An 18,885-nucleotide genomic window follows, 5' to 3' on the forward strand; every position below is an offset into this window, starting at 1 on the left:
GACTGACTCATCTATCAACGCACAGCTCAAACTGCTACTGGACGGATCGGGTTGGTCATGCAAATAGCTATTACGACGTAGGCATCTGCTAAGAAAGAATTTTTGAAAATTCAACCCCTAAGGGGAAAAAAGACGTTTGAAATATGTGTCCGCGCGGAAGAAGTCGCGGGAATAAGCTAGAAATATTATAAATGTGAAAGTGTGTTTGTTTATTGGTTTTTCCTTCAATCACACCGCAACGGATCGACGTGTTTTTTTGCATGGATATAGTTGAGGACCTGAAGAGTGACATATTATGCTATTTTTTAGCCCGGAAAATCAAAGAGCTCCCACGAGATTGTAAAAACCTAAATCCACGCGCATGAAATCGCGGGCATCAGCTAGCGTTGTAGTAGCAAACAAAATGGTGTTATTACTTTTTTTAAATACAGCATGTGTGCGGAGTGGAGTGTTTAAACGCAGCATCAAGCTTCCGAAAACTATGCATAAAAAATGACTTTTCACGCGCCATGTTAACGTCATGTGTCAAAGGAGATCGCCCGTGAAGGGGCCCTCCTTTGTGGCGTTGTATCAAAACTTTAAATTAATTTAAAAAAATGTGTTATTTTTTCACGACTATATGTTTTATTACGACTTTTCTTTCACCCTATCATTGAAAGTATTTACAATTACAGTTAGAATCGTAAACATCCATATATTTTCACGAAGTATTAATTAAATATCCTCAATATCAGCAAAATGAAAAATAAGATTTCGTTATAACCAGGGTGAATAAATGGAAATCGTTTGCAGAATATAAAAAGAGAAGAGAAGACAGCCTTAGAAAGCTCATTACTCAACCATAGAATATTCATTGGTACCAACTTAGCCCCTTATTCTTCCACAAGGGGCGTAAATTAATATCTAATTGCCGAGTAAGTTGACGCTTATGGCGGAAAGCGACTTGAAGTGACCAATTAATTAGTCTTTGTGAATCTGTGAGAGCTTCCCTAGAAGGAACGTTAACACTTGTTAGATAATAACAAGATGAGATGAGGTGTAATATATTGATATTTATGACTACGATAAGTCACTTTTTTGCTCTTAAGTAGGTTTTTTATGATGTGGTTTTAAAGTTTAAGACAGAGTGAACTAGAGTGAGTGAGCTCTTGGTTTGATCCTGAATCGACACCTGTTAAATATTAGTATATAAGTAGACTCAGAGACATCGCTTCGCTCGATTACAAAGAGCATAAGATTTTAAATTAAGTTTAACAAGGTAAAAATATTGTAGGTAAGTATGTTGAATTAAGAGACTAAGTAAATTGTGGGTGCACGTGCGTTTGTGATAAAAGTAAAATAAAGCAGTTTGCAGAGGGAAAATGAAGAAAATCCACACTTTTATCAAGTTAACTTATGATCGTAGCCAACCCGTGTAGGATTACAGATATTTATCTAGTGGGATGTCGCCGCGTCATCTTTTACTTCACTGCAGCTTTATGCTGAGTTATGTGCTTCTATTTATTTTCTTTGTATGCTTAGTCAGTTTACATGCACATGCTTCATCATCATCATGATCAACCCATCATCGGCTCACTACAGAGCACGTGTCTCCTCTCAGAGTGAGAACGGTTTTGGCCGTAGTCTACCACGCTGGCTATGTGCGGATTGGTAGACTTCACACACCTTTGAGAACATTATGGAGAACTCTCAGGCATGCAGGTCTCCTCACGATGTTTTCCTTCACCGTTAAAGCAAGTGATATTTAATTAATTAAAACGCACATAGCTCCGAAAAGTTAGAGGTGCGTGCCCGGGATCGAACCCCCGACCTCCGATTAGAAAGCGGACGTCCTAACCACAAGGCTATCACAACTTACTCTGTGATAATCACTACACATATCACTACCCATATTTCAAATGCGAAAGTATTTTTGTTTGTTGGTTTGTCTTTATAGGGTATAGTTAAAGACCTGGAGAGTGACATAGGCTATTTTTGTCCCAAAAAATCTAAGAGTGCCCACGGGATTTTTAAAAATCTAAATCCACGCGGACAAAGTCGCGGGCATTAGCTAGTATGTAATAATAATATACTGTAGTAAGTATTAAAATGCATGAGAGTAGAAGAGAGTAAAAACAGGTCGGCAATCGCATATCCAGCGTGTATTAATAGAGGTCCGTGGCACCTCCGTGGCCAAATATTATGTATAGTACGCGACAGGTCGAGATGGCAATCGGGATGGGGACGCCCCGTACAAACGCACAGCCGCCGCGCTAATCCTGTGCGGGTGACGTGCGGGTGTGCGGGGGGTCCCCCCGCCTCATACCACGATTGCCATCTCGACCTGTCTACACTTTGTCTGAACAGAAATAATTTACGATCTTTCTTCCTCTATTCTTTATTAATGTAGTGTTGTAAACCAACTTATTAGTTGCATAATGAGCTAGGTCTTGTCAGATATCCTATGATCTAGCTGTTAGCCTATTTAATGGATATTATTAGTAGATACTGATTAAGGGGTTAGATAGAACCGTTTCCTACTCGAGAAATTTTTTCTTAGAATTTCATTTTCCGTCGTCAATACTACGTCGTTTTATTCTAAGTTCTATTTTACTAGGTACCTATATCTATTTTCGGGGCTCAGATTTCAACACTGGTCTTTCAAAAGCATCAGTAGGTATAATATCCTATTTACGTATTCGATTCATACGCAGGTCATTTTCCATTTAAGTGGGCACTGGTATATATTTATCATCTTTTGATACGTTATCATTTCAATCAATCGATCAATCTTCCCAACCCACTATTTGTCACACCACGGGTCAATTCACAGAATCCGATTGATGGCTCTTTCATACCATAAGGGTTCTTTCAGACGTGCCACAACTACGCCATAGCTGCAAAAGTGGGCACAAGATTGTGCGTAAACACGAGCATAGAACTTAACTGGTGTGGAGGGGTGTGATGACGTGACGCAAGCTTAGTGATTCGTCAACTTATCGTCAACTTGTGACAACTGTCACAGTGTTCTGTGACTGTCACCTTCCCACACCGCTACACAAATTTAAATCCCCCCCCCCCCCTCAGGGTTCGAATTTTTAAAAATATCTGCCCAGTTTCAGTCCAGTAGTTTGAGCTGTACGTTGATAAAATCAGTCAGTCACTCAGCTTTTCCTTTTATGTATTTAAGAGAGAAAATAGATTTGTGGCTACTAAACTAAAACGCATCATAATGCTATGTTGACAGGTTATCCCTTGATTGCGGTCTCATCTGATGATAAGAGACGATGCATTCTAAGGAAGTGGGCTAACCTGGAACTGATATGGCAGCATATTTCTAATTTCCTTCAAAACGCGGCATCATATCAGAACGCTAAATAACTTGGCGACCGGTTGCCTGGTGAAATTTTTGTCGCATTGGTGTGGTCTGTATGAATAGACACTTAATAATAAACCTTTTTGTACTTGTTACTTGAATAACACCTACGCTGTAGCATGTTGTATTGCAACTATTCCAGCATATAAATAGGATGTGGGTTCAATTCGATCACAATTAAAACACATTTTGTTAAATCTATTTTTCTGTTTATAAATTGTCATAGTAGGTACGGTACGGTACATAAGCGTGTTAGGGTTCCGTGCCCGTGCGTTTGACCACAGTCAAAGAATAACTTGACATTTAACAAAAAAAAATGTGACGCCTCCTAGTCTGAAACGTGCTTTAATCTTACCCATTAGTCAATATTATTGTATATGTCAATAGTCATCAATATAGATGCAAATAAATGGAGTAACTCATAACTAATGAATCGTTCTATTCTGTATGAAAACGACAAATGGATCTTCCAATATGAATTCTGTAATAGATACCTATTCATTGACCGCAGACTGAAACTTTTTGGGTTCCTCTTGATTGATTTACATAAAAATTGGAGCAGTATTGAACGACCAAACTGAATAATAATATAATCAATCTAGGCCTGACAATAAGTTCCTAAGCAACGTTACATTACCTAACTATTTGTCAAGAATTGTAACTACCTGCCCCGGCGAACTTCGTACCGCCTAACAGTCGATCCTTTTTCAGGATTTTAAAAAAAAAATCTCTCCGTAAGAACCATCCTCGTACTTCAAGGAATATTATATAAAAGAATTAGCGAAATCGGTTCAGCTGTTCTCGAGATTTGCGATGAGCAACACATTTTCATTTTTATATATAGAGATAATTGTAACCATCGATCAACCAGGATTGGCAATAACAAAAAGTAACCCTTGCCACGACAAAGGGCATATTTGATAACTCATAATCAGTGAACCGAAAATAATGCCTTTATATTCCCTAATATCGGGTTAAAAACATAATACAATACCAATAACCAAGATAATATGCGAAAACCGCAATATTACGTTCGCGCTTCGCTAAACTTTGAATGTAAACACAACCGAAGTACAAAATGGAAATAAGTATATTTCGCTAGATAAAAAGCAATTTTTTTCTAAAAATAAACTAAAATAGTATTAATAGGTGTTTACCTACATAGCTTGTTGTACAAAAATAGTTTGAGTAGTTTTTTAGCGATAATCACTACCCTTAATATTATAAATGTGAAAGTGTATTTGTTTGTCGGTTTATTGGTTTGTTGGTTTGTCCTTCAATCACGTCGCAACGGAGCAATGGTTCGACGTGATTTTTTTGCATGGATATAGTTAAATACCTGGAGAGTGACATAGGCTACTTTTTATCTTGGAAAGTCAAAGAATTCCCACGAGATTTTAAATAACCTAAAAATCACGTCAACCCGTTGCACCGTTGCGATTAAAAGACAAACCAACAAACAAACACACTTTCGCATTTGTATTAAGGGTACTGATAGTATAGAAGTATAGATGAAATTCTAAACTTTTACCTACTTACAGTCTACAATGTGTGCTCGATTTCACCCCTTCTCAACTCGACTGGCACGCCTGTTCTCTGTACAAACAAACCGAAATGTTATTCCAATTTTCGAAGCTTCGATATCAAGGCGGACGTTCACATTGAAAAATATTGTGCTTGGATCTCGTATGACTTCAACATTTATCAGTGTCCATCACTGAAAAAAAAAATCAGAGTAACTTTTTGCTACGCTAACCTATGCGGATCATATCTTTAGGGAAAAATGTTATGTGAAGGATAAGTAGATATTTTATTCACTGCCGTGTATCAATCATAAGGTTCATATAGAAAACTTAAATAACTAAAAGTTTCCAATTAAAAGGGAAACGCCCATTCATCAAAAGGTTTTTGGCTAAAGTACATCTATTGTTATTCTAAGATCCATCAATTAAATGAATGAAAGGCATTAGGATTGAGATCACAGCTCAAGAAACAACCACTTTTTTGGGAATAGAACTCGTAGGAACTTTTATAAACCTTTTTGTTTGTTTGTTTTCTCAGTAAGAATTATTGCAATTCCTACATTTCCAAGATTGTCATTACGAGCGGAATTAGTTGTGTCTTTTAATTACGCCGGAGTGTTACGCACAAACCGTTAGGAGCAATATTTCAGTTATAATTTTTTTTAGTATTCATAACATTAATCGATGAATTTTGGCTAAGAATGGGCGTTTCTCTTTATGAATCGTAATTTCCGGAGTTATAAGGATTTAATTCTTGTGGAACATTGTTTCCAATTACCGACGAATTTGGATTAAAGACCCAAAAGCATATTTAAATATAAGTACCGATAACTTACTTAAAGATTCTGCAAAAAGAATGAACAAAGTTAATGTGGTGTTGTATAACAGTTCATCTTTTTACCGGCATCATTGCAGTTATTTACGTAAGCCGGCGGTAAGGTAAGCTAATTAGAAGTGCAGTGTTTCTCAAAGTATGGGAGATTATCTCTTTTTTCTCCTTACCTAAGGTCATGACCCCTGGAATGTCAAAGTCAGATCATTTATTACCAGCAAACACATGTTCTTTCTAAATGTGGTGGGTACTTATGTACACTTTTTGCAAAGACAATATAGTCCATACAAAATAAGAACTCACTTGCTATTTTAACTCTATGTATTAACTGTCGTGTCGAAAGTAAGGACCTTTAAAATAAGGACCTAAATCGTACTTTTGACATGACAGTTGACACATAAAGTTAAAATGGCGACTGAGAACTTAAAATGTATGTATTATAACTATCTTGACGCGAACGTGAAGTGGCGCGTCAAACAACAAACTGTTATACCTATTGAAGTTCGCAATCGCATTCGCTTTGAATATCGCCTAGTAAGGTTTAGTACAGCAGCAGTACTCCATGCCAGTCCGAACCTGAGCCTGAGTAAGGCGTTGTTTTTGCATGAAGTTTGGCGTACCACTTCACTTTGTTCAGGATAGTAAGGTATTATTACGCAGGTAATGCAGGTAGTCTCATTGGTAAATGGATCACCGAGTTTAAGACCAAGGAAGGGTTTACTGCGAATCGCACTTGAAATCAGCATAAAAAGTTAAAAAGATTGAAACCGATCGATCGGTTGTCAATCCAGTGGATTGTGATTGCTAGTGTGTACCTACATTTCAAACTTATCATTTATGTTGAAAAACAAATTAAATACTTATTATTAAAAATTAAAAAAAAAACTTTTGAAACCACTGTGCAGTGTCATTCTCATAAGCGGCATTCTTGCTATCTACATTAGGTATAAATAATTTATAAAGAGTAAGTGAGCTAGTAAGTTTAGATACGTAGGACGTAATCTCCAAAATGAGGCATACGATTTCAAAAAAAAACACTGATAGTTGACACTTTTAGTCGCGGTTAGCAGCTAGTAAATCTTCTAAATATATAAAAGGAAAAGGTGACTGACTGACTGACTGACTGATCTATCAAAGCACAGCTCAAACTACTGGACGGAACGGGCTGAAATCTGGCATGCAAATAGCTATTATGACGTAGGCATCCGCTAAGAAAGGATTTTTGAAAATTCAACCCCTAAGGGGGTGAAATAGGGGTTTGAAATTTGTGTAGTCCACGTGGACGAAGTTGCGGGCATAAGTTAGTTAACAATATTGTGTAAAACATACATGAAAATCAGGAGTGAAGTGGAGAAGGAATGAGACTTTAAGAATTTTTTACATAGCTAATTTTAGTAGCGTACCTATAAATTGGCCCACGGCACAAGCTAGCAGATATGCGGACGTTAATAGTGCACTATTCTATCCCAAACATTTTGTTTCTCAGAAAATAAGAAAGGTCTGGCAGCAGTGGGATCTTGCCGTATTCGTTTGACAGAATTTCGAGAAAACAATTGGATTTTAAAACCTGAATTCACCGACACAAAGTCGCGGTAAAGATAAAAGTTGTTCACAATATAAGTTCTTAAGTAACAAGTCGGAGTGTATTTCTTGTAGTCTCACGCGTGAAGTTTGTTTTGGAGTTTGTATTATGGCGTAGTTGTCAATAACTAAGTAGATAAATAATAAATCAGTCTACAACAAGCAAGCATTGTTCTATCGCATAGTGGTTTACGTTGGTTTATTATACTTTGAACCTAGAATCTTTCCCTTAGAAAGTTAGAAATGAACACAACTTTCGAAGTCCAATAGACGAAAATAACGCTTATTCCATTTATACACCCTAAACAATCCGCACTTGGCCAGCGTGGTAGACTATGGCCATAGCCCTTCTCACTCTGAGAGGAGACCCGTGCTCTGTGAGCCAGCGATGGGTTGATCATGATGATGGTGAAACAAGGGTACGCGGCAGAAAGTAATGTACATCGTGTGACGTTGTAAATTTTGAACTACTAACTAGCGTTTCGCTTTTAATAAAAATCTATTTTGTTCAAAGTATGTTGGTGCCACCTAGCATCAAGGTGCAGAACTACGCGTGGGTCGATGTTCAGAGTTCATTCGAGCCACAATAGATGGCGTTTGCTTCGTTGTCAATTGTCGTAAAAATAAAACAAAATAATTAAATAAAACCATAATATCATTTGTTTATTGTTAAGTCATTAACAAAACGGTTCTTATAATATATCCTTAGGTTCCGCAAATATTCAAAAATGAATTGGCTTCATGATCAAACTAACTGAGAGCGGCCACACTCGGGTTGCGTCTGGCAACACCGATTGGTGAGATTTAGAATTTTTCTGGAGTCAACATGTGAAGACGAATTTTTTTCGTTCCAGGAAAATCTCATTCTTTTTCGCCCATGGCTTCGCCTGGGAAAATACAATAGTTATAAATTTAGTCATCCTAACGTATTTCAATGTTTCATCAATTATGGTGAGTGAAAAATCAAGTAATGTGGATTCGACAAAATGGCGGTTTGGTTAGAGAAAATCCTAATCTCATGATTTCCCTTTCAGTTCCAGTTATTTTACCTTCCCAAATAAATGAGGATAATGGGTTGTGGGTGGACTCCTGAAAACCATTGGTGGCCAGGAGTCCACCCACAACATTGTATTGTGACGTTGTAAATTTTGAACTACTAACTAGCGTTTCGCTTTTAATAAAAATCTATTTTGTTCAAAGTATGTTGGTGCCACCTAGCATCAAGGTGCAGAACTACGCGTGGGTCGATGTTCAGAGTTCATTCGAGCCACAATAGATGGCGTTTGCTTCGTTGTCAATTGTCGTAAAAATAAAACAAAATAATTAAATAAAACCATAATATCATTTGTTTATTGTTAAGTCATTAACAAAACGGTTCTTATAATATATCCTTAGGTTCCGCAAATATTCAAAAATGAATTGGCTTCATGATCAAACTAACTGAGAGCGGCCACACTCGGGTTGCGTCTGGCAACACCGATTGGTGAGATTTAGAATTTTTCTGGAGTCAACATGTGAAGACGAATTTTTTTCGTTCCAGGAAAATCTCATTCTTTTTCGCCCATGGCTTCGCCTGGGAAAATACAATAGTTATAAATTTAGTCATCCTAACGTATTTCAATGTTTCATCAATTATGGTGAGTGAAAAATCAAGTAATGTGGATTCGACAAAATGGCGGTTTGGTTAGAGAAAATCCTAATCTCATGATTTCCCTTTCAGTTCCAGTTATTTTACCTTCCCAAATAAATGAGGATAATGGGTTGTGGGTGGACTCCTGAAAACCATTGGTGGCCAGGAGTTCAATAGGTGAGTTGTGTTTGATCGGGAAAATTCCACGTGTCGAAATTTTCACACAGCACAAATTATAATCTTGTTTTTCTTTGTTACAGGGTTTCCGTTTGCGTTTCCGTTTGCGTTTCCGTTTGCGTTTCCGTTTTTAGTTTTCGGTTTTCGTATTTATTTCTTTTGCACATTCACGTTGGCAACTTAATTTCTATGGATAAGACTTGGTGAAAATCTTTGTAATGAAACATTTCGGTTGTGAAGAATCAAGTTAAATCGAGTTTTGGGAGCTTGGCCGATGCCGTCCAGCTACCTTGCACTCTTCGCACCTACAAGTAAGCAAATGTTTGTATCCTGGAACAGTTTAGTGAACCCTCTTAGTGTATGTGTACAGTAAGAACCCTGTCTTTACTACTGAGCTTTTATTTTGAAACAATTTTATGAATTTTACTGTGTCATTGTCTATTCCATGCCAATGGCATCTTAAATTTAAAACATAGATTTTATGTACTATCTACCTAAGGCATTCTAATGTATCTAAATTGAGTCTTGGCATTAAGCTAGAATAACTAAGCATTATTAGCCATCACTATGTATTAAGCGACCCCGGTAAAAGTTACATTAAAAACAATTTTGCCTAACATCTAGCAAATTTCATTTATAACACCTCATATACATTACAAGGGAGTCGACGGCTAGCTTCTATTCTTTACTAGGTAGATAGATCAAGTAAGTAAAATTATTTTTTTTTTTTCCTCTAATCTTTGTAAGGTGGTAGATTATTCCGTATCCGGGTATATTTCCATTCCGCCCAATTTACCACCCTTACAATCGTCCTTTACAAAAAGAGGTAGCGGTTTTGTAGAGCACTGTCTCTGTCGTTGAGACCGACAAAACGTCACATAGATATGAGTGATAGAGACCAACGCTCTAAAAAGCCGAAATCTCATTCTAAAGGTCGATGTACATTATTTTCTGCCACGCACCGTATGCACTTGACAACACCGATTTTTTCGTCTTTCTCTAAACTAAATTTAGAATATCTACATCTTTTTCTTTTAATATTGCTTAAAAAGGACATGAGGAATGAATTTTGACATGAAAAGACATGAGGAAGGAATGAATTTTACATTTAAAGACTCTAAATTTTAGTACACGCTACAAATTCAAACAATAGGCTTGCGACTGGCAGCTACAGTCACACCGCAGCGCAGCGCAACACATCGCACTGCACCGCAGCGCAGCGCAACACTTCCCACTGCACCGCTGCAGCGCACTGCACCGCAATCTAAGTGCTGAACAGAAACCCAGGAAAAAAGAAGACCCCTCAGAAATAAAACTAAAGCTTGAGATCAAACAACTTGTAGCACCTTCGTGGCATATTCGTAGCATTTCTGTAGCATTTAAATAGCTACGATGGATCTACTAAAAATCAGTTGGTGATTAATGATTATACAACAGACGGCACTAAAAGGTATCGCTTTTATTAAATTATTTGGTTAGTTGGTCAATTAATACAAGCAGCGATTAACCTACATACGTTTGTACTGATGCCTTGAAATTTTACTTTTACTATACAAGGTGAGGATAATGTCCGTAACATCCCGGCGAGCTGAGGTTACGACCTATGTTAGATGTACTAAACAATAATGAGCCTCGTGGCGTGACACCCGTGGGACATAATATCATGAGGAACTTAAAGATTTTTTTTAAACTCCAATGTAACAACCCTGCAAACAGCTGATCGCGAAAATGTACTGGTAGAAAAACTTATGTCTGGCCTCTAAGACACGGGATTTCCTAGTGCAGGGGTCAGGATGCCAGAGAAATGAACTGTACTAGAGTTATTGAATAAATTAATTATTTTTATGCATGTTATATATCACAGCTAGCCTAGTGGTTAGGACGTCCGCCTTCTAATCGGAGGTCGGGGGTTCGATCCCGGGCACGCATGTCTAACTTTTCGGAGTTATGTGCGTTTTAATTAATTAAATATCACTTGCTTTAACGGTGAAGGTAAACATCGTGAGGAAACCTGCATGCCTGAGAGTTCTCTATAATGTTCTCAAAAGTTTGTGAAGTCTACCAATCCGCACATGGCCAGCGTGGTAGACTATGGCCAAAACCCTTCTCACTCTGAGAGGAGACCCGTGCTCTGTAGTGAGCCAGTGATGAGTTGATCAGGATGATGCTATATATTATATGCATAATAGCTGATGAGCACCTGATAGCTCCACTGGTTCGGAATGATTTTTCTACCGAGAAAAACCAGCAAAAAACTCGGTGGCTGCTCTTTTAAAGCATTCAATTTACAATATATTTGTAGTAAACAGTCGTATATAAAGTTGGAAACGCGGACAAGGACAGCCGCCAAAGACCCAATGAACTTGAACCAAACTAGTTCTTAATCCAATATACTGCAGACCGCGGCTCGACTAATCATGCCTACTGATTTGTTTCAATGTTGCTTTTTGTTTCTAGGCAAAGATAGCCTATAAAAGTACCTCACTAGACCTACTTGAGGGCATAAGTGACGTCAAACTTCTTGAATGCCCTGAAGTGGTAAAGGGAAAGCATATCAGCGAAATAAAAAAATAAAAAAAACAACTAGATATAAGTTAAGGTTAGATTAGATTATTGTAAGTTAGAGCTAAAGATGTTGCAATTTAAATAGCAACAGGTATAAATGAAAAAAAAAAGCATATCAGCATCAGCGATAAGACGGCGGGGAGTCCATCCGCACTCATCCCGGACTTTGTGGTTATTGTTACTTCAGAGCATTCAAGAAATTTGGATCTCAAGAAAACTCCTACTATTATAATATGAATAACTAGATGATGCCCGTGACTTCGTCCACGTGGCTTTAGGTTATTTAAAAACTCCGTGGGAACTCTTTAATGCCTATGCCCTTCCCCGGGATGTAAGCTAACTCTGTACCAAATTTCATCAAAATCGGTTGAACTGTTAGGCCGTGAAAAGCTAGCAGACAGACAGACAGATAGACAGACAGACACACTTTCGCTTTTATAATATTAGTATGCATGTAAAGGGGTTACGACCCCCAGCTACGATGCAGAGAGAGATCTACGAACGGAATAAGACGAGCCAGTTTAGAAAATTCTGTTCTCTTTTACGAAACGTATCTGAGACTTCGCACTACGAGCGAGACTAATTTAACACCATATAAGATGCATATAAACTACCAAAAATAATAATAAATAAGTATAGTGCGTAAAAAATTACTCCTCACGCGTCATTTCAACTTTATGTGTCAAATTGTACAATTTTAGTTATTATTTTGACATTACAGTTGACCCGTAGAGTAAAAATGGCGTGTGAAGAGTTATTTTTTACGGACTTCATGTATCGAAATATAGATTAACCAAACAAAGCTAAACGGCCAATTTCGATAAAAAATTCGCAGAATAGTATTTATTTATCTGGACAAGGTACCGATACTTAGAAATAAAACATATCGACATAGTAGAAAGCGGTAGACTTACATTAATAGCATTAGCGTGGCTTGCGCATTAGTGACGTGAAAAATTTATATCGATAAAAATATTTAATTTTTCACACAGCCCTCTCATGGTCTGTTTATCATAGAACGGCTGCATATCAAAGATTATAATTATTTGATCATTTTTATCTGTCAAACCTAAAATTCAAACCTAAAATAAAAGCACAGTCTACATGGAAAAAAATGGTCTTCCGGTAATCCCATTTTTGTACTAGGAAAAGTAAATTTAAAATAGCCGAATACTTAGATGTCTATTGAAAAATCAAAAGTTATCTCTAAGAAGAGGAAATAATGTAGTGAGTAAATAAGATCCAGCGTCGGTTCTCTATACGAGATTTTTTTATACAAACGAAGAAAGTTCAATGTCAGACGCCCATAAATGCTGTAGTAAATCAACTTGAATATTTTTTTGCTAACGGTACCTGCAGAAGTAAAACTAGCGACTGTAAAATTGGAAGATAGACTCAAAATTGAAGTAAATAGTAAATAGTAAAGTCAAAGGACAAATTTGTAGATAAGTAATTGATGTAAGTAAAACCTACATATTTTTTAATCTCATTCATTCGCTTATTATATTATGAGTATTATTCATAATTGCAAGATTTCAAAAGTCAACTCATTTATTCAAATTGGGTACTATAGTACACTTTATTTTAGGAGGGATTTTTTCCAATTACGGTTACATATAACAAAATTGGAACTTCAATATCTAATTTGTATGCATAACATAAACTTATCATATCAGGAAGACAGCGTCAAGACCGGGAGCCGCAGCAGAAACAGCTGAAAACGGCAAGGTGCGCAAGTATGCCTTTCTTATAGAGAGTTACATTTTTGTGCCGTTTGCCGTGGAGACCCTGGGGCCATGGAGTCTCAGTGCTAAAAGTGCAGTGGTGCTCATTTTTTGCGCAACGGATCAGCCTGGCTGTCCAGCGCGGAAATGCAGCCAGTATTCTTGGCACCATTCCACGCGGTCATGATTTATATAGTAATTAGATAAGGCTAGCTAAAAAAAAATGTGAAATAAAATAAAAGTATTTATGAAAAAAAAAAACATAAACTTAGGGTTAGACATCGATATGTTATAAATCCACATCACTAGAGCGAGCCCACTTTGAAAATTCGATTAACGTATCACTTAGCATATTGTCCAGTGTCCCGTAGGACAAGTCGCGGTGCGCCGGTTTTGCTCGCATTTTGTGATATCAGTGAACTCTATACGCCAAATATACGACAGTGTACTTATCATGCACGAGGATTAGTAATTATTGGTAAGTTAGTTATGAACCGGTGATACTTTAGTGGTTAAGACCTTGACCTTCTATTTGGGATGTCGGGGGTTCGATCCTGTGCACGCAACTTTAACTTTTCGGAATTATGAACGTTTTAAGCAATCAAATATCACTTGCTTTAACGGTAAGGAAAACATCGCGAGGAAACCTACATGCCTGAGATTACTCCATAATGTTCTCAAAGGTGTGTGAAATCTGGCAATCCGCACTAGGCAAGCGTGGCAGAATATGAGCCAAACCCATTTCATTCTTAGAGAGTATCAGTAGTGGGCCGGCGATGGGTTGATCATAGTGATGATGAAGTAATTACCTTACTTACTACTACCTACTCCGTGAACCATAGACAAACTATAGATTACCTGCTACAAATACTTTAATCTAAATATATAAAAGGAAAACGACTTTGACTGACTGACTGACTGATCCATCAACGCACAGCTCGGGACGGATCGGGCTGAAGTTTGGCATGCAGATAGCTATTATGACGAATAGGCATCCGCTAAGAAAGTGTTTTTGAAAATTCAATCCCTAAGGGAGTGAAATAAAGGTTTGAAATTTGTGTAGTCCACACCGACGAAGTCGCGAGCATAAGCTAGTAAAACATAAAATAAAAGTAGGTATGATGCCAAAATATTATTTTAGACTTATCGAAAAGGTAGTTTACAGTTTTTGAGGTCATGTCCAATGTACTAGGATGTTTTCGCCCTAGTTTTTAGGGTTCCGTACCTCAAAAGGAAAAACGGAACCCTTATAGGATCACTTTGTTGTCTGTCTGTCCGTCGGTCTGTCAAGAAACCTACAGGGTACTTCCCGTTGATATAGAATCATGAAATTTGGCAGGTAGGTAGATCTTATAGCTGGCATTAAAATCTGAAAACCTTGAATTTGTGGTTACATTACACAAAAAAAAAAAAATTGTTGTCATAAACTAATAATTTGTATTTTCAATTTTCGAAGTAAGATAACTATAGCAAGTGGGGTATCATATGAAAGGTCTTCACTTGTACATTCTAAAACAGATTTTTATTTATTTTTATGCATCATAGTTTTTGAATTATCGTGCAAAATGTCGAAAAAATACGGCTGCTGTACGGAACCCTCGTTGTGCGAGCCTGACTCGCCCCTGGCCGGTTTTTGTAATTGATCCAACCGGAAATCAAACTGGGGATGCGCTTCACTTCACACCAGATATGTTGTCAAAATTGTTGGAAAGGGCTTTGAAGATTTGGGCCTAGACTGGCTGTAGCTAGACTGTTGTACAGTACGCGGCCGAAAGTAATGTACATCCACCTTTAGATGGAGATAGCAGGAGACCGACAAAACGTGTTATAGGTATGAGAGATAGAGACAACGCTCTACAAAGCTGAAATGAGATTCTAAAGGCCGATGTACATCACTTTCGGCCGCTACTGTACTAATGACTCCACCAGTACAACTTGCATAGCTTATACCTCGGAAAGGCGACACTTTGGAAGATCTTGTCTTTTACAATACTTCTTTGTATTGGTGCCAGCTATTGATTAATGCAAGTTTTATGCGTGTCAGCTATTTCGAAAAAAAGAAAATGGCGGACATGTAGGTAGGCCAGGCTCCATATCCCCCCCCCCCCCCCCATATTAAAACCCCTTTCTAGTCACGCACAATAGGTCATGGAGTTAGAACTCTTATTTTCAATAAGTAGAATACGTGGGTAGGGTTGGTTAGGTTCGACACATACCAACAGAGTGGAGAGGAGGCGAGGTGCAGCATCTCTTTTGTTAACAACTTAAATTCAGCTTTATTCAGTTTATATACGGTTGCAATTGGTAGGTATAGTGGAAACAAAACACGAAAACCCGGCGCACATGTGCATAGGGGTGCGCTGTGCACCACGTCTTCTGTGGCATATAATCATCTATTGCCCTCCACACCTCACGTGTATACAAAATTTCTACTCAATCGCAGAATTAGAGGTAGCCGAAAAATCTGTTACTAATTTTGACGAGGAATGACAAGAACAAAATAAGAAGAAGCTTTTAAAAACTTCGCGCCTTAGCTCCACTCCACGCGACAGGTGTGCGTTGCTCCTAGAGACAGTATAACACCTGAATAATTAACAAATTAACAAAAAACGGGTCAATCGGAATTCGGATCATGGACGGTTTATCGCGGTTGGTTAGTTTATAGGCAGTGGCGTGCAGCTCATAGAAGCATAAACACACTGCTTACCCTCATTGTAATAAATCAATGCTTATTTTACATTATAACCTGCCGTAAAATAAGTTCATACCTAAATGCATACCCTGGCTTGAACTCCTGTGCACGCCACTGTTTATAGGTATATCAAAGCGGTTCAGGTTAATCTAAATATATAAAAGGAAAAGGTGACTGACTGACTGACTGACTGATCTATCAACGCACAGCTCAAACTACTGGACGGATCGGGCTGAAATTTGGCATGCAGATAGCTATTATGACGTAGGCATCCGCTAAGAAAGGGTTTTTGAAAATTCAACCTCTAATGGGGTGAAATAAGGATTTGAAATTTATGTAGTCCACGCGGACGAAGTCGCGAGCATAAGCTAGTTCATTATATCGTCAGACATAATATTATGACCCCATGGCGTTCAATATTATGTACCAGCTTTATTTATACTGGCTGGATCCGCTTGGGATTCGCTCGGGTGGAATTTAGGAAATCAGCATGCGGGTGGAATTTCCAAAAATTCTGAAACACGTATTTCTTCATTTGTAACCGGAAACCCATACACAATTTTCAAAAAAAATTGGGAAAAATTTGAAAAATATGGACTTTGGTACAAACTTTCATCAAACCAACAAAGTCGTGGGTAGCTAGTACTATAATATACTATTTATTATACTATACATATGTCAGTATGGATAATATCAATCATAAATGCGAAAGTGTGTCTGTCTGTTTGTCTGCTAGCGTTACAAGGACCATTCGTTGAACTGATTTAGACAAAATTTGGTACAAAGATAGCTTGCATCTCGGGGAAGGACTTGGGCTCCTTTTTATGCCGTAAAATCAAAGATTTCTCACGGGATCTTTATAAACTGAAACTTACCTGGATGAAGTCGCGGGCATCACCTAGTCTACAATAATATAACGTCCTCTAAACTCCAAATCAATGCAGAAAGGTTGTTCTCAACATTAAATCTGTTTGGTTGTGGATAAAATCCAGGTAGGTACCGGCGCTTACCTTGAGGGGCAATCCCATTACGTGGCGAGTAAATAGCTTACAGAAATCGTATGACATATTATAGCCAAGTCCTCGTAAATCTCTGACATACATATTCATACAAACACGAGACCTGCTAAATAATTTTAAATACATATCAAAAATTGCGGACCGGCAGGAATCGAACCCGCGTCTCCTGGGATCGCGCCCGACGCTCTGGCCACTAAGCTGCGGCTCACTTGTTGCCAGTGACGAAATTTGTGAACAGTCGCTTCAATACTGATTGAACATACATATCACAAATTTCATTATGCCAACGACTCGGAAATCTCGAGGGAACTCTTTGATTTTCCAGGGCAAAAAGTAGCCTATGTCTGTACCAGAGATGCAAGGTTTCATGAGCCGTAAAGAGCTAGCAGACATAAACACGTTCGCATTTATAATAGATAGTAATCTATCTATGCATTTAGTGCCAAATTAGTTTTAACCACACAAAACCGGCGGTAACCGCAGTTTTAATTATGAAAATAGCGATTTATGGCTGACGTGTGTTCCTCAAATCAGGGGGGAGGGGCTAGTTACTATGATAATTGCTAATGTTATAATTGACTAAATAATAATTGTAACAATGAATCTGATTGGTCGACTCCAATTGACATCATCCGCTCGGCTTAGGTGGAGACCGGGGATTAAACACTTTACGGCAACAAACTTTGCGTCGGTGTATGTGTGTGTGAGACAAGATAACCTGGAACAGCTTTACACTGAACGCTAAGGTACTGGAAATGGTCCACAAAGACAGAGAACTCATGTCAACTATCATGCAAAGGAAGCTCGCTTCCTTTGGACATTTGCAAAGAGGAGCCCAATTCTCATTTTCAAGATTAGTTTTGGAAGGAAGAATTAAAGGCAAAATGGCTCCCGGTCGCCAAAGACGCCAATGTTTGGACGATATAAGGGGGTGGACAGGTCTTAGTTACCCAAAGTTAAGATAGGCGGCTTTAAATAGAGAATCATGACCTCCAAACTTCGTTTCGATGAAGGCACACGATGATGATGATGATGATGTGTGTGTGGGTGTGTGGGCGTATGTCTGTGTGTGTGTTTACGTATATGACGGGGGGAAGGGGGGACGGGGGACGGGGGGAGGTGTATGCGTGTGAGACGAAGCACAAGATCCCGAACAAAAACGTCATACTAATCTTTCCTTCTTCGTAGATTACGATTCTTAGCTGCAAAGATTAAAATGAAATCAATGATTAAATAATTTTTGGATCACTTTCAACATTTCAACAGGTGAAATGTTGAAATGTTGAAAGTGATTTCGTTTCGCATATGGCGATGGCCGCTTTGATCCGGACGCGTCGATGTGAGCTTGCTTACATTGTAAAAACAACGAGTCTCGTTCGTTATAAGGCTACAGTCGACATTACAGCGGGTCGACATTACATTGCATTGGGCGAGGATGGTAGTTTTTTTTTTTCAATTTTTGATGCAGGGAACAATAATTATTAGCTTGTATGCAAACACAGATGCAACGTATAGCACGCAAAACTCGGGTCAGTGCCTAACCTACGACGTGGCAATGACTCCGAGTGATTTACTTAGGCAACTTTCGTTGACTTTTAGCGTCACAGATCTTTTATTTGCAATATGTCGTGAAATATTACAAAATATAGGATTTTTTTAATATATTTTTCGGGTTTTTTTGTGGTACCTACCACATCAGTAATCATCAGTACTTCCACCCGACTTCATTTTTGCCAGCGTTCTGGTTACATCCTGTATTAAAGGCTTGAATCGCTTCATCGTATGAT

The 18,885-nt window shown here is 38.2% G+C and overlaps 2 protein-coding genes across 3 annotated transcripts in view; both read left to right on the plus strand.

The window, feature by feature from the left end:
- The window catches only part of LOC117992806 (ras association domain-containing protein 10-like), a 238,002-nt gene that overhangs the window by 144,167 nt on the left and 74,950 nt on the right, over window positions 1-18,885 (plus strand). The gene's annotated exons all lie outside the window — the stretch shown is intronic.
- The window catches only part of trp (transient receptor potential), a 39,753-nt gene continuing 34,607 nt past the window's right edge, over window positions 13,740-18,885 (plus strand). Inside the window, exon 1 of the mRNA XM_069506176.1 lies at window positions 13,740-13,865. The gene's annotated coding sequence lies outside the window, so the exon portion shown is untranslated. The remainder of the gene's footprint in view (window positions 13,866-18,885) is intronic.

Source organism: Maniola hyperantus, chromosome 22 (genome assembly GCF_902806685.2).
Source record: "Maniola hyperantus chromosome 22, iAphHyp1.2, whole genome shotgun sequence".
Lineage (NCBI taxonomy): Eukaryota > Metazoa > Arthropoda > Insecta > Lepidoptera > Nymphalidae > Maniola > Maniola hyperantus.